This window comes from Panulirus ornatus, chromosome 7, assembly GCF_036320965.1.
Source record: "Panulirus ornatus isolate Po-2019 chromosome 7, ASM3632096v1, whole genome shotgun sequence".
Taxonomy (NCBI): Eukaryota; Metazoa; Arthropoda; class Malacostraca; order Decapoda; family Palinuridae; genus Panulirus; species Panulirus ornatus.
In genome coordinates this window covers 40,234,124-40,252,077 of record NC_092230.1, presented here as the reverse complement: position 1 = coordinate 40,252,077, position 17,954 = coordinate 40,234,124, and the positions used below count along the sequence as shown (strand labels likewise).

At 45.5% G+C, this 17,954-nt stretch overlaps 1 long non-coding RNA gene across 1 annotated transcript in view; it reads right to left on the bottom strand.

Moving 5' to 3' along the window:
- Positions 1–17,752, bottom strand: part of LOC139749346 (uncharacterized) — a 225,827-nt gene extending 208,075 nt beyond the window's left edge. Inside the window, exon 1 of the long non-coding RNA XR_011712946.1 lies at positions 17,398–17,752. This is a non-coding gene — a long non-coding RNA (uncharacterized lncRNA). The remainder of the gene's footprint in view (positions 1–17,397) is intronic.
- Between the last annotated feature and the right edge of the window lie 202 nt (positions 17,753–17,954).

The following is a 17,954-nucleotide window of genomic DNA, read 5'->3' as shown; positions in this document are numbered from 1 at the left end:
GGTAAATGGAGGGGGGAATTGTTTAAGGGGGGGGGGGAGGTTGTGGCACGTTCTGTATAGCCGTCTTTAAATGTGTCTGTTTCGACTTAAGCCGAGACATCTAGGGAAAGAGATGGATAAATGGAGTGAAAGATGTTTCGAGTACTTTAAGCATGAATATGCAGGAGGGTGCGAGGCATGCACAGAACAAAGTGCATCGGTGCGATGTGGTATACGGGGGACGACGTGCTGTCAATGGATTGAACCAGGGTATGTGAAACGTCTGGGGGTAAACCATGGAAAGGTCTGTTGGGTCTGGATGTGGAAAAGGGAGCTGTGGTTTCGGTGCATGACACATGACAGCTAGAGAATGAATGTGAACGAATGAAGGCCAGTTTCGTCCTCTCTTTCTGACGCTACCTCGTTAAGGCGGGAAATGGCGAACAAGTATGGAAAAGAAAAAGAATGACCTATTCATTATATGACAGTGAGAACACCTGGTATTATATGATATAGGAGGACAGACCGATATATCTCTCATCTCTCGTCTCATCCTTCTCTCTCTCTCTCTCTCTCTCTCTCTCTCTCTCTCTCTCTCTCTCTCTCTCTCTCTCTAATATCATGTCATACCCTCCATGCCATACATGCGTCCTGTGGTGTCTGACACGAATCTCTCTCTCTCTCTCTCTCTCTCTCTCTCTCTCTCTCTCTCTCTCTCTCTCTCTCTCTCAGCAACAACAATTCGAGGTCAGATTCACCTCAGCTCGGGGCGCCACCCCAGCCAGGTTCGTGCGTCGACTAATTCGCTCGCCAAGCGAGTTCGCGCGTCGGGGCAGTCGTGCGCTGGCTTTAATAACGCAGCAGCGAGCGCCCTTGACGGCCACACGGACGCCTCACCGACACCGTAGATGCTGGTGACCACCACAGCCCCCCCCCCCCCCCCCCAACACCCTTACTCCCCCACTCCCCCCCCCCCCCAACGGCTTCCGTCATTGGTCAATCGCCCCAGCCGTGACGTCAGGCGGGGGGGGGGGAAGAGGGGGAGGAGGAGGAGGAAGAAGATGGGGGGTGGGGAGAGAGGAGCAGGAGGGGGGAGGGGGGGTGGTGCCAATGAATCGGGCGCGCGTTAAATGATGCGTTCACATATGGCCGGCCCAGAGAACGGCGAGAGAGAGAGGGAGAGAGAGAGAGAGAGAGAGAGAGAGAGAGAGAGAGAGAGAGAGAGAGAGAGAGAGTTAAAGGTGACATGTTCACCTGGGGGAGAGGAGGGAGGAGAGGGGAGGAGGGAGGGATGATGTTGTGGACGATTGTGGCTAGCGAGCGAGCTAGCGAGAGGGTGGTCGTGATGGAAGGGGTTGTGATGGAGGGGGTCGTGATGGAAGGGGTTGTGATGGAGGGGGTCCGTAATGGAGGGGGTTCGTGATGGAGGGGTTCGTGATGAAGGGGGTCGTGATGGAAGGGGGTCGTGATGGAGGAGGAGGAGGAGGAAGAAGTGAAGATGGGGAGAGTCTTATGTTGGACGAGATAATTGCACTGGAATGTGTTGATAGGATTTGGTGTCCCCTTACGTCTCCACACACACACACACACACACACACACACACACACACACACACACACACACAGTGATAGACAGTCCACATGTAAACAATCTTCTTTGAAAACCAGGCACTTCGTCTCATTCGAGATAACAAAAAAAAATTGACCCACGAGTTTGTTTACATCCATCAGCACGCGTGGAAGTGGACGAGTCAAGTCTTTGCGTAGCTCCATCACACGAGAGGAATGCAAAAGCCATGTGTTGGATTTGGAATGCATGTGTTAGATCACCTCTTACTCTTCTCTCTTCTTTCCTGAGCCAAATGAATTCCAATCGTCCATTTGGCTCACATAGGATTTGTCTCCGAGCTGGGAATCAACTTGGTGGCTTATCCATCTATGTGTACTCTCTCTCTCTCTCTCTCACTCTCTCTCTCTCTCTCTCTCTCTCTCTCTCTCTCTCTCTCTCTCTCTATCAAGTAAGTGAACACAGTCCTGAAGGTGTGGACGCACCAGTAAACGAGTAATGATGACGAATGGTCATGTTCGTGAAGCTTAAATTCGAACGCCCAACAAGTCAGGAGAAAAAAAAACAAAAAAACAATTAACTTTGTCTTTGCTTAAATTCGAACGCCTAATAAGTCAAAAAAAAAAAAAGAAATGAATTTACCTTTGTCTTCTCAATTTCCTCGCCACATCATCTGCCTTTCTTTAGATCCCCGGAGATTATCCAAACTAATTCTAATTCCTCACTTTAAGCTATAAGTCATACCGTAACTTGTCTTCTAACTAATCAATGCCACTCAATATTATTACTTGGTCTTCAAACTGGAAATGTTTCTTGAAGTCTTTGATGTCTCACTGTTTTCATTCCATGGAGCTTATGAGTTCGCTGCCAGGCAACATTATCTTCGTGCTGGAAGCATCTCTTTAAGCTTTGCTCTTCTGTTCCAGGATGTGTCGTTGTCTTCCTTGACTCGTTCCAGACACGTTAAACGCACCCGTCCAGATCCCTTCCTCTTTGCTGGAAGCATTCCAGCCTTCTAGTCCCTTGTCAGGGATATTTCCGACCTCTACTTCAATGTTGGTAATATTCCAGACCCCTTTCCTCCAGCTGGAAACATCCCATGAACCCATACATCCTTGCTGAAAACATCCCCTGAACCCCTACAATCTTGCTGGAAACATCCCTGAACCCATACATCCTTGCTGGAAACATCCCCTGAACCCCTACAATCTTGCTGGAAACATCCCAGAACCCCTACATTTTCGCTGGAAACATCCCTGAACCCTTACATCCTTACTGGAAGCATTTCTTTGCGTAGTGGAGGTCTGCCCTCATTTCCAGGCGGGGGATGAAAAGGGTCTGTAACCAGTGTGTCAAACGTATCGCTGGGGGGGGGGGGGGGGGGGGGACGCCCACGACCCCCGAACCGAGAGAGAGAGGTTTGGAATCCCCTTTTCCCTCGCCCCCCCTCCCCACCAAGGCCCTCCGACGCCGACGCTGTTTGTAAAGAAGAAGTCAACTTGTGTGTTTGTATAGGAGAGGAAAATAAGATTGGGTCTCCGTTTGTTGTTGAAGGAGAGGGAAGGCCGGGGCGTCTTGGGCCGTGGCTATCACCTCCACTCAGAGGCCTGGCGTTAAACTAGGGAGGTGGGTGGGTTCCTACGAATGGTTTTCAGACCTTCCTTCCTTCCTTCCTTCATCCCTTCCTTCATCCCTTCCTTCATCCCTTCCTCAGGAGAGGTAAAGGAAATTCGAGCCACCTAGCCCACTTCTTTGTCTCTGGTGGTTAAGTGGAGCTTAGAAGACACGACGTGTTTGGCGAATGTTCTTGGAGTTGGTGTGTGTGTGTGTGGGTGTGTGTGTGTGTGTGGGTGGGTGTGTGTGTGTGTGTGTGTGTGTGTGTGTGTGTGGGTGTGTGTGTGTGGGTGTATGTGTGGCGAGCGCTTGGCAGGCCTCCTTCGACTCCCCCTCACCCTTTTCGTAAGTCCTCCCCAGAGTGTGGGGGGATAGTGATGGTGGTAGGTAGTGGGTAGTATTTGGACTGTGCGATTCACGAGACGGGGGGAAAAAAAGTGAATCTCCCAGCATTGAATCTCAAGAATCAAAGCATTCGAAATCCACTCCTCCACCACCTCCTAATCTCCTCTCAAAGGCGTTATAAGAGATTCCAATCCTCCTACCTCTACCGTGAGAGATGGAAGCAACATTAGACGAGAGAATAAGACAACCAGATTGAGTTGTGATAACTCCCTTCCTTCCAGGCTGTGTGTGCTGGAGCGACGAAAAGACAAAAAAAAAAAAAAACGCATCGCCAGAACCCATATCTATCTTTCAGAGGAAAGATGTATCGTCCTGTCCAGTATAGACGAAGAGGACTATAAATAAAGACAGCTGGTGTACCGAGTGTGAGGAGGGAGGGAGGGAAGGTGTTGACGTTTGACTGGAAGTAATTGAAAACCTTTTGGCATCTGAGTGTTTATCTCTCTCTCTCTCTCTCTCTCTCTCTCTCTCTCTCTCTCTCTCTCTCTCTCTCTCTCTCTCTCTCGTGACTTATACGAAGGAGAATCGAACACCAACACATCACGGGGTCCCTTTTTATTTGATGCTCTCTCTCTCTCTCTCTCTCTCTCTCTCTCTCTCTCTCTCTCTCTGCCTATGGAAGAAGGAGGATCGGAATCTCCAGATACCAATGGAGTAAGGGTCAGGGAAGAGTGATTATAGATGATTGAATCATCTGTGGACTTTGAATGTATAGATGAAGAGGCCCAGGTCAGGTCAGGTGTGGTCTTGATGCGAAGTATAAAGAGAGTCTGTTCTTCACCGTATCTATTGATCCTGTTCTAAACCCATAATATATATATATGTGTGTGATGCTTTCTTTTTTTCAAAGCTTGGATGGTTTAAATCTCTTCTTAGTATCTGTTGCCATAAGTTGGAGTTATCAGGGATAGATAGATAGAAGATAGATAGATGAATTGATAGATAGATGGATAGATGGATAGAGAGATAGATGAGAGACAGCTAGATAGACAGATGAATAGATAGATAGACAGATAGATGGATAGATAGACAGATGAGAGACAGATAGACAGATGAGAGATGAATAGATAGATAGATAGATAGATGAGAGAGAGAGAGAGAGAGAGAGAGAGAGAGAGAGAGAGAGAGAGAGAGAGAGAGAGAGAGAATCATGAACTTCATTACAACGAACTCCACACTCCTGTATATCATAAACTTCATTATAACGAACACCACTCACCATCTACATGACAACCTTCGTTATAACGAAAAAAAAAAACGCCTCTGTACATCAAGAACTTCACCATAACGAATTCCTAATCCCCTTCAGACAATAAGATTTACGAAACCCCGTTATAAAACGAAAGATATAACAAAAACCCCCGATATAGCGAAACCTCGATTAACGAACGGTACTGCACATCTGTTTACGAATCGCTTACATCAGGGTCACGATACGGTCATATCAAAATGATAATCAAATGAAAATACGTAAACAATAAATGATAATGACGAATAAGGGGAAATAACTGATGTTTCGTGTGTGTGTATATATATATATATATATATATATATATATATATATATATATATATATATATATATATATTCCTATGACCCAAGCAGGAAATAGATCGTGGATTGGAGGAAGGGAATCGCCAAGAGGGATTAAGTGACACATCCGGGTTCTGTGATAATCCAAAATGGCGGCGACAACCCTCCCCCCCTCAATCCTTCAACTGTTTCCCCTTACCCCTTTCCCTCAACCTTCCTCCCATTTTCTTCAAATATGTCCACCAAACCCCACCTCCCCACCTGCCGCAACCCCGTTTTCTTCAAATCTCCCTCACCACCTCGTTTTTCTTCAACTGCCTCCCTTTCCCCCACCCCACCACCAACACCACCACCGTTTTCTTCAACTGTCCCCACCCCACCCCGTTTTCTTCAACTATTACCCCCACCACCACCACCACCACCACCACCACCTCGTTTTCTTCAACAGTCCCCACCCTACCCTATCCCGTTTTCTTCAACCATTACCCCCACCCCATTTTCTTCAACAACTGTCCCCACCCCACCCCACCTCACCCCGTTTTCTTCAACCATTACCCCCCTCCTCCCCCCTTCGTCGTCCCCCCCCCCACACTACTGTCATTCAGCCGTCACAGAAATATCGTCACTGGTACCACCTCCTCCTCCTCCTCCTCCTCCTCCTCCTCCTCCTACTCTTCTTCCTCCTCCTCCTCCTCTTCTTCCTCCTCCTCCTCCTCTTCCTCCTCCTCCTCCTCTTCCTCCTCCTCCTCCTCCTACAGACAGTTGACTGAGGGGGCAAATCTCCTTCTCTCGAGATCTTTCAGACGAAAAAAGAAGAAAAAAAGAAAGAAAGAAAAAAAAGGAGCGATTATTGAAATCTCTCGTCTGAGAACCGTCTCTCACTGTCTCTCTCTCTCTCTCTCTCTCTCTCTCTCTCTCTCTCTCTCTCTCTCTCCATACGCGCCCCTCCCCACCCCCCTCCCACCCACCTTTTCATCACAGACCCTAACTCCCGCACGTCTTCCCCTCCCTCCCACACCCCCTCCCTCCCCTCCTGCCTTCCCCTCCTCTTTCCCCCTACTACTACTACTACTACCCCCTTCCTCCCCCCACACACACACTCTTCATTTCTTCTAATCTAAACCAACCCAAACCAATTCCAACCAAAGATGATTTGTTTGAAGTCTCCATCACGCCACCCTCCCACCTCTCTCTCTCTCTCTCTCTCTCTCTCTCTCTCTCTCTCTCTCTCTCCCTGTAGTGTCGATATTCCCTATGGCCTTGTATGATGATGGAACTAACCGACCTTAAACGCCTTTACGTTTACGGACGCCGTTAAGCGGGGGAGGGGGGGGGGGGGAAGCAGGGGGAGGAGGAGAGGTAGGTGGGGGAAGGAGGGAGGGGAGGGGGGGGGGATATATGAAGAAGATATGAGTGTGTGTGTGGGGTGTGTGTGGTGTGTGTGTGGTGTGGTGTGGTGGTAGGGTGTGTGTGGTGGTGTGTGTGGGGAGTGTGTGGTGTGGTGTGGTGGGGTGTGTGTGGGGTGTGTGTGGGGTGTGTGTGGGGTGTGTGTGTGTGGTGGTGTGGTGTGTGTGTGTGTGTGTGGTGGTGTGGTGTGTGTGTGGGGTGTGTGTGTGGTGTGGTGTGTGTGGTGTGGTGTGGTGGTGGGTGGATGGATGGGGAATATGTGGGTAAGAAGGAGAGGACTGGTGATACGAGAGAGAGAGAGAGAGAGAGAGAGAGAGAGAGAGAGAGAGAGAGAGAGAGAGAGAGAGAGAGAGAGAGAGAGAAAACACCATTGCTTTTTACCAGAGTGATACCACACATACACACACACACACACACACACGTACACAATACATAGGACATAAGCTGCAGGAATATGTGTGTGTGTGTGTGTGTGTGTGTGTGTGTGTGTGTGTGTGTGTGTGTGTGTGAGGACTTGGTGGGAGTTGCAGACGTGAACAATGTTAACACATGTTCTTCGAGAGATGTAGGGACAGAACAAGCAGAGAACATAACATAACATTACGTAAATAGTGTGAATACATGTTCTTGGAGAGATGTAGGGACAGAACAAGCAGAGAACATAACATAACATGATAACGTGAACAGTGTGAACAGATGTTCTTGGAGAGAAGTAGGGAGAGAACAAGCAGAGAACATAACATAACATAACGTGAACAGTGTGAACAGATGTTCTTGGAGAGAAGTAGGGAGAGAACAAGCAGAGAACATAACATAACATAACGTGAACAGTGTGAACACATGTTCTTGGAGAGATGTAAGGAGAGAACAAGCAGAGAACATAACATAACATAACGTGAACAGTGTGAACACATGTTCTTGGAGAGATGTAGGGAGAGAACAAGCAGAGAACATAACATGTTAAGCCAAGATGTCAAGAAGTGCTTTTATGATGACTGGACCAGAATGACTGAGGACATGGTTAATAATGCTCCACCACCACACACCACACATACTACACTACCTACACTCAATTTAAGCTGTATGATAGTAAACAACGGTCAAGAAATGAGCATGGGGGGGGGGGGGGGGGAAGGGGAGCACCAACTAGTGTAGAACTCTCCACACTCTTCCACGAAAATGGTCAAGAGATGGGAGTAACCACACCTGTGTAAAAACTTCCCCTCTCTCTCTCTCCCCTCAACCCCTACAGTACAAATAGGTAATTACACACGTACAAATACACACACATACACACACACACATACGCACACACAAAAAGAATACATAAACAAAGTCCAAGAGCTTTTCTATACACATTTCCTCGTATGTCTGTGTACGTCGTGAGAGGTGGTATATACACACACCGAGAACCTCAGAGTTTAGGGCTTAAACTCAGTGACGAGGCTCTTCCCTCCCGCTGAATATATGATGGAAACTAAATATTTGTTCTATAGTTCTTTCTGAGGCTTCTGGCAGCGCAACGAAGGCCGTCTTACTTCCGCCGGTCGGGGTCCAGAGGTCGGAGGGACGACTTGCTGGTCATGGGTCGACGTCTCGGTGCTCGGGGTCAGGTCAAGGTGATTGAATAGTTAAAAGTGTATAATAGGGTGTCTTCGTCATGGTTGTTTGCATCGTTGGCACGACGAAGGGTTTTGGGTGATGGTCCAGAGCGGAAGAGAGTGACCCGTGCTGGTCTGGGGAGTGTGGTGTCTGACGGGTGTTTATGTACGTCTGGTGGGATTGCGTGGAAGAGTTGAGGTGTGTGTGTGGGGCGGTTGCTTACTGCCCGGCAGGTTATCTCAGTACGTAGGTGTTTTGTCAGTGTTGTAGTTGTTGGGATTATTGAAGTATGAGGCGTGGGTGAGCTTCTGATATCTAGTTGGAGGCTGGTTGTTAGAGTGGCATAGGTGGGGGGGGGGATTAGAACTGAGTGCCAATTAGACTGAGGTGGGACTCTGTATTTGGGGAAACATCTTTGTTTCACTCTGAAGTTGTTCCGCTGGTGGTCGATGGTCATCGATATCTTCTGTGTTCATAACTTTGTTATATTTGCTCTCTCTCTCTCTCTCTCTCTCTCTCGAGAGAGAGAGAGAGAGAGTAGAAAGAAGTTCAAATGGGTGAGGCGTCATGTAAAGTGGAGCGGATGAATTTGTATAGAATGTTGAGGGATCTTCCATCTCGTCCAAATCTGGTGCCAGGTAGAGTTCTGGAGGCATTTAGCTTGTGTGTTGCTTTTGTGTTGATGTTGTTGTTATTGTTGTGGGGAGTGAATGTCACGGATACGTCGTAGATGGCGCTCAGGATAGTTTGCGTTATGTCCAGATGGGGCGCGCGTCCATTCAATTGTGGGTTGAAAGAGTGACTAAAGAAATGTGAGGAGGCGCAGACATTGTGTTCTGGGTGAACCACTGTTCCACTTGTGTAATGTAGTGTTGCATGTTTCTTGTTGCTCCTGTGTTGTCATGTGGGTTGTGAGATCGACTGCATATGAGAGGCCCTTTGTGTCTAAACTTGCTTGAGGTAATCGGAGGCCGGGCAAGAAGAGAGTGAAGAGAGTTGGAGAAAGAACTGCTCTTTGGGGAACTCCAGTACTGAGTTTTAGATTTGTGAAGTCATTGTGAGTGGCGGTCGGCTATGAAATTTGCCAATCACGTACTTTCACTGTTGTAGAAGGATGGTGTCAAGTATCTTTGATCTGAGGATATGTCGGGTAGGACGGTGTCAAATGCTTTCTTGGAGTATTGGTGGACATATAAGGGACACGGACGGGAATTCAGAACACTCGTCCACCAAACCATTTTACCTTCCTCCCACCCCAGTGGCACTGCATAACACCTCACAGACAATGACAAACACTCTAGTCAACATAGTCAACAGTCAACAAACCTCCCCATTCCAAATGCCCTCGCCAAGGGCAAGACCTAACCACCACATATCTCTCCGGAGATGCCAATGCCCACCGTCCCATTTGGCTCACGCCTAAGACGCCCTCGAGGCGACCTATGGCACTGTTCATAAACCAGCTGCAACCTCTCAGTATCCTCAACTAGTGCCATCAGCCAACCAAGCTGCCAGCCCACCGCAAACCTTAGCAGCCGTCCTAGCCATACATCCCCCTACCACCCTCCGTCTGGTCACACACACACACACACACACACACACACACACACACCACACACCGCCTAAAACACACTCATACAAACTCTCCTCTAAGAAACACGTATCCTGATGACAGTCCATCAGTCCTATCCTACCCACTCAACCATCAGGAAGACCCTTACACAAACCACAGAGAATCAGACTAGCCCAACCTAATTCCCACAGAACATGGGAAGAAATCATCACAACTTCAGTATATCCCCATCCTTAGATCATCATCATCATCATCATCATCATCATCACCTCCTCCTACCAAGCTAGCGGAAAAGCACCATAGTACTGGGACATAGAAGCAAAGTGACAAGCTCATACCAGAATTCGACCCCACTCACATACACACCCTCACTCACTCAACCTAACCACTTGAACGGGTGAACTGGAGACTGTCTCCTCTTCCTGAACACAAGAAGGAACACAGGACCCCTACACTGCAACCAGCTCTGCTGGGGCAAGTAAAAGATCCACACTCATTGCACCAGGGCAGACCCAACCCCTTCCTTCCACTCTCCCCCTCATATAGCACTCCTGAGTGAAGTCTTTCCTTCAAAAGAACACACGAACATACAACTCAATGAGATACTGCAATCAGAAAAAATAATGGCCTGGCCACAAACCAATTACATCCTTAATCAGGAATGTCGTTAACCCCCCCCCCCCCCACCAGCCCTTCACTCCCGCTGATGTAAACAATATAAGATGAAGCAAACAATTCTACAACTCCGGGTCTTGACAACGCATAGAACTTTCACGTAAAACACTTTGGCTCAGTTTGTGTTACAGACACTTACTGATATCTGTAACTTGTGGCGCTCCTGTAAATGGTTCGCTGTCTTGTCCCAAATGATAGTTAAGATAACACACTTTTTTACAACAGTGTAGTTAACACACTGTTTTACAACAGTGTAGTTAATATAACACACTGTTTTACAACAGTGTAGTTAATATAACACACTGTTTTACAACAGTGTAGTTAATATAACACACTGTTTTACAACAGTGTAGTTAATATAACACACTGTTTTACAACAGTGTAGTTAATATAACACACTGTTTTACAACAGTGTAGTTAATATAACACACTGTTTTACAACAGTGTAGTTAATATAACACACTGTTTTACAACAGTGTATTTAATATAACACACTGTTTTACAACAGTGTAGTTAAGATAACAGTTTTACAACAGTGTAGTTAAGATAACGCAGTGTTTTACGACAGTGTAGTTAAGATACTACATTATTTACCACAGGACATCGAAGACAATACAGTATCTAACGACAGTACAGCGAAGATGATACAGCATTTATTAGAGTACAGCAAAGATAATACAATATTTACAAGTTCAGCGAAGATAGTGCAGCATTTACTACAGCATAGCCAAGATAATACAGCATTAAATACAGTCCAGCGAAGATGATACAGCATTTACTCCAGTTCATCGAAGATAATACAGCAGTTAGTACAGTACAGCGAAGATAATACAGCATTAACTACAATTCATCGAAGATAATACAGCATTTAATACAGTTCAGCGAAGATGATACAGCATTTACTACAGTACAGCGAAGATAATACAGCATTTACTACAGTACAGCGAAGATAATACAGCATTTACTACAGTACAGCGAAGATAATACAGCACTTACCATAGTACAACGAAGGTAGATTTACTACAGCACTACAAAAACCTGATACAGAATCATTGCCTACAGGAAAGTGCAAGTGAACGAGAAGGAATAATAATCCTCTGGAAGGAATGATGAATGTCTCCCTCAAGTTACCACTCACCATCATCATCTTCACTATACACACTCACCATCATCTTCACTATACACACTCACGTATCTTCACTATACACAGGACCAACGTTATCTTCACCTCACCACCCCCCACTCACCATCATCTTCACTATACACACTCACGTATCTTCACTATACACAGGACCAACATTATCTTCACCTCACCTCACACCCCCCACTCACCATCATCTTCACAATAGTCATGACCCACCACTCACGTATCTTGTCTATACACAGGACTAAGATTATCTTTGCCTCACCTGACCCCCCTCCACTCACAATCATCTTCACTACAGTCATGACCTACCACTCACGTATCTTCACTATACACAGGACAAACATTATCTTTGCCTCACACGCACTCATCATCATCTTCACTATAGGGATGACCCACCACTCACGTATCTTCACTACACAGGACCAACATTATCTTCACCTCACCCTCCACTCATTACCATCTTCACTATAGTTATGACTCACCACTCACGCATCTTCACTATACACAGGACTAACATTATCTTTGCCTCACCATCCCCCACTCACCATCATCTTCACAATAGGGATAACACACCACTCACGTATCTTCTCTATACACAAGACCAACATTATCTTCACCATACACACCACACCACACCGTCCCCTTATGTGTGATATCTTTGAATCATGTCTACTGTATATCCTCCACCACCGCGTCACCTACTTTCCTGTATGGAGGGGAGCACCATGTATTATACACTTGTAAAGTAGGCAACGGTAAACACTCATAATTACAGTAACGAGATCATATATATAATATACCCTTGCCATCCAACCCCATGGAGAAACAATTAGTGAGATTTTCCTACAAACACCGAGATCAAATTATGAAGGCACTACTCCAGGCTTGGAAAGGGACCATCAAAATGGGTTTGACGCGTGGGTACGTCTTACCTAATGAAAACGAACCATACCTCATGTCTCCTCCTACGGACCAAGAAACCTTTCTCGCCAGGTATCCGGCCTACTTTGACATGGTGAAACCCCAGGATCGCTACGTGGTTCGTTTCTAGTTCTGGCCCGTTCCACTGAGGCGCATTCCAGGCCAACCTGGCCAAAGGCTAGTCCAGCAATTCCGTGAGACACTGATGTATCTGCCTCAGGTTTCGTAGTACCAGTTGAGCATGGTGTTTCTGGTGCCCGATTATTACGAGAGTACGCTGAAGGCGGAGCTGGAAGAAACCGAGAGGGTCGGATGCCGGGCTGAAGTCCTGAAACTTCGCTTCTTCAGGAACATACAGAAGGAGCGAAGGCGTATCCCCAGATTCAGATACCTCAACACTTAGGAAGAGGAGAACATCAGAAACCGAGTGGATGTGGAACACCTGCCCAATTACGGGAGCCAGGCGTGGATATCCCGGTACATGGGGGTCAAACCGGGCGAAATTGTACAAATCTACGACCGGCGTCGAGGTTGCTACAAGAATAAGATAGTGGCGAACACGAAAATGACCAGGAGGATGATTAAGAGGTACCAGACATAGTACGGTTTACAGGTTAAGGCCCCAGACATACCGGACATCCAGGCCTCCAAGACCAAACCTTACTGGTGGATGGTTGACGGGGTGAGGGAGGGAGTGAGGGATGAGGTGATGAAAAGGAGGGAAGACGTGAGAGAAGAGAGGATGATGAAGAGAAGAGGGCTGTGAGGAGGAGGAGGATGAAGAGATGGATGCTATACGCCTCTGGCAATTCCCTTTAGCGTTCATGACCAATAGGATTCATTTTCAAAAGTGGTAACTGAACAATGAGTGGGTGAGTGAGTGAGGGAGGGGGAGAAAAAAGGAGGGAGTGTTTTAAGAAACTGTGGCCATTTCAGTGATTAACTCAGAAATAATGTCTTCATTTGAAATAGAAATGGCCACCACATCAGTGATTATCAGCAATCAAGAATAATGATGTCTTCAGTTATTGACAAGAAAAAAATATGAAGAAATTGACGTTTTCATGGGTTCTCTCCCCTATCCCTCTCCCCTCTCCCTCCTCCCCCCAAAAATACGCCAGCGGCCGCGTTTGACTGATGATGTATGTATGTGATCATGACACGAAAGTGCACTTGGGAACTTATCGTGTTTCATCTTCCTGTTGTTGTTATTCCCTTTTCTTATTCTTCGTAAATGATTATTCGATAACTATTTCAAACACTCTGGCTAAATCTTTAACTCATAGCTGACAGCCAGCTCTCAAACTGCCACCATCCCATTCTCTCTCTCTCTCTCTCTCTCTCTCTCTCTCTCTCTCTCTCTCTCTCTCTCTCTCTCTCTTTCCCTGGTCAGCAGCCACCGACCAGAGCGGAGGAAGGGGGGGGGGGTATATTACCGGTACTACTACCCCCTTCCTCCCCCCCTCCCCCTCCCCCCCCAGCCTGGTTAAATCGCCAGGGATATACAGTGACCACACACACACACACACACACACACACACACACAATCATCATGCAATCAACATATTACTTTACTATGTCATTCACCCTCTCTCTCTCTCTCTCTCTCTCTCTCTCTCTCTCTCACCACCAAGTTGCCTCCCCTCCAGGTGCGGGACCCGGCGTAGTATTACGTAACGTGCCTGGAAACTGGAGACTGACCCTATGTTTCTGGAATGTTCGCCATTTCCTGGCGACCGTTAGGGAGGGGGCTGGGCTGGGCTGGGCGCGCGAGTCGGGCGGGAACTTGTACGACGGTTCTTTTCTGCGACGTCCATATTTATCCTTAAATTCGTCCATTTCTAATTTGTAACTGTGGTTATGGAAGATGAGATGAGATGGGATGAATGTGATTTGGTGTGGAGTCTTGGCCCGCTGCTATGCACAAAGCTATGTCGCGCTATATCAAGCTATACCCCCCATTTTCAAAATAGATTTCCTATTAATCATAAACTTTTCCTCCCTATTACTACCAGCTAATGGGCTATATAATGGGTTGTATATGGACAATTCCAATATACCTATGGGGGTCTCCTGCAGCGCAGAGGCCGCTGCACTCCAATCAGTAGCAGGGAAATGGTGGAATTCCTCCCTTACAGCGGGGAAGTGGCTGGACCACGCTTGTTCCGCTGACGACCTTACGACCTCGTTCAAGGTGACCCACCAGGCTCGCGGCGTGACCACAGGCAGGTGGAGTCCGGTAACACACACACACACGCACACCACCCACACACACACACACACACACACACACCTGTCTACTTATCTATCTATTCATCTACCCGCCTGTCTACTACTGTCTATCAGTCTGGTACTACTGTCTATCTATCTGTCTACTATATAGTGGTGTTACTTCCCACTGTATATATGTTCCACATTTCCCTACTACGGGAGGTAGCGCTACCTCGCGCTGCGGGAGCCTCTAAGGATGAGGTCCTGGGCAGCAACAATGAGCTATGGTGGTGTCGAGAACCTGGGTTCGACCCTCGGTCGCGCATAGAGCTCTCTCTCTCTCTCTCTCTCTATCTCTCTCTCTCTCTCTCTCTCTCTCTCTCTCTCTCTCTCTATATATATATATATATATATATATATATATAATATATATATATATATATATATATATATATATTCCTATGAGTCCACGGGGGAAATGAAACACGATAAGTTTCCAAGTGCACTTTCGTGTCATAATCACATCATCAGGGGAGACACAAGAGAGAAATATAACAGTCAGTTGATATACATGCTTCGTCTCCTCGATGTATATCACAAACCAAACTTCACAAACCTAACTTCACAACCCTAACCTCAGAAACCAAACCTAACCTAACCCTAACTTAACAAACCTAACTTCACAAACTTAACCCTAGGAAAGAATTAAACGCTAAAACCTTAATCATACTCCAAATAATACAACAGTTTTTACAGGAATTACGAAACATTTGAGCTCTATAGTACGCACTCTTGCGTAAGCCTGGGGGGGTCGGGGTCTGTGCGTATTAACTATATAATACGCCTGTCATTATTACCATCGCAAGAGATCAAAGGCGTCACTAAAGCAATGATTATACATGAACGTCAAAGGAAATTCACTTGATGTAATCCAAAATAATAATAATAATAATAATAATAATAATAATAATAATAATAATGATAATAATAGTAATAATGATGATCAATGATAATATTAATAATGATAATAATAATGATAAAAATAATAGTAATAATAATAATAATTATAATAATAATAATAATAATAATAATAATAACAATAATAATAATAATAATAATAATAAAATCATCTATATACATAATCTTCGTAAAGCAAGATTTACTCACAATGTCATCAACATTTGTACTATACAAATTACACATTTCAATATACATTATGACAAAATATATATGGGTCACAACATGGCCCTTTTAAACACGAAATTATCAAATTACCAATAAATGGATTAAATGATAACTCACCTTTATCAATGTCACTGGCAGCAAATAACTGAAGATTAATATGGGATTAATTGATTAACTTAATAGTTATCTTATTAGAGTTAATCAGATCATATTAACATGGCGTTAACAACTGGATTTTATCAGTTTATGGACCAAACAGGATTAACATGGCATCAGAATCGTATTTTAACATTAATCTATGTTAAAGATATGATTATCATCTACCTATACATCAATCACAAGATGTTAAATAGTGAGATTAACTGAATTTAACAATTATATGTGATGAACTGTAGGTGAAAATTAACCCTTCATATATATAAATCGCGTATGATTTTTGAAATGTAAACCTTATAGTAAATCTCTTTTTACACATATGATTATAAGGCGTAACACGTATTATCATGAGGCGTAACGCATATGATTATGAAGCGTAACGCGTATAATCATGAGGCGTAACGCGTATGATTATGAGGCGTAATAAAGAGTATGATTATGAGGCGTAATAAAGAGTATGATTTTGAGACGTATAGCGTATAAGTATGAGGCGTAACACGTATGATTATGAAGCGTACCGCGTATGATTAGGAGGCGTAACGCGTATGATTGTGAGGTGTAACGCGTATAATTACAAGGCGTAACGCGCATGATTAGGAGGCGTAACGCGTATGGTAGGAGGCGTAACGCGTATGATTATAAGGCGCAACGCGCATGATTAGAAGGTGTAACGCGTATGATTATGAGGCGTAACGCGTACAATCTTGAGCTGTAAAAGCGCATGATTTTGAGGCGTATGATGCGTAAAGCGTATGATTTTGAGACGTATAGCGTATAAGTCATAAACTGTATGATTCTAAGACGTACACCGTATAACGTAAAGGGGGGGAGGGGGGAACTGATGGGGTTGGAAGGGGGGGGAGGGGGAGACTGACGGGGTTGGAAAGGGGGGGGGGGGGTTATAATGGAGTTCTTAGAAGCGGAGGAATATTCTAGAACTAATATCATTAACAATAACTGAATTAGCAGTTATGACTCAGCGAGGGCGGCCTTAACGACTTTGACAGTCGTTGTTAATAAGCAAACGAGACCAATTTGACCAAGCGACCAATCATGTAATTTGCGGTGTTGTACGTGTTATTTCAGCAGGTTAAGATACCATTAACTTTCAAAAGTAACATTGATCATATATTAACAATTCTCTAACAAGCGTTTGGTAGTTAGATAACAACAGGTGATTACGTGGATCGCGATGGTCAAAAGCGAGAGCAACGAGCCGTTTTCTTTAACTTATGGCTTCCAAACGTTCCATGTTCTATTCACAAACACGTCAAGTTAACCTACGATTTAATGTGACCTAAACAAAAACCCACGAGATAGTCAAACACTCAAACGAATAAACGCAGTTGGGGGAAAAAATGAAAATAAACTGAAGGAAAAAACATATTTGGGGAAAAAATTGAAAATAAACACAAGACTTACTTCGTTTTCTTCTAGAAGATTCGCTTGGGATTCTCCGTAGTTGTGTGTGTGTGTGTGTCTCTGTGTTGTCTAGGAGCTGAAATGACGATCGAATCACTTAATCACTATTTACTCTATGTCTCTAAAAGCATAGTCTTACCCTAGTTTCAATCACTAGTCACTTAAGTAAGTCTGTACTTACTTAGAATCCGGGTCTATAGCGGCACCACAACACACTTAAAACCTCATCTCGTCACTACACAAGACCAACTCAGTGTGTCCAGGCGAGTGTTTGGGTGAACTAGTGCTTCGAAACCCGCCACCACCCACACCCTTCCTCCTCCTCTACTGCTGGTTCGCGAAGCTTCGGTCAGTTCGAAGCAGTGAGGAGAGAGAGAGAGAGAGAGAGAGAGGGAGGAAGAGTTGGTGAACCAGTGCTTCGAAACCCTCACCCTCTCAGCCCTCTTGCTCCTCCTGCTGGCTCGCGAGGCTTCGGTTGGTTCGAAGCAGTGAGGAGGCGGGAGGAGATAATATTTCGAAACGGCTGAATTGAACGATAAACATGAAAGACACGTAAC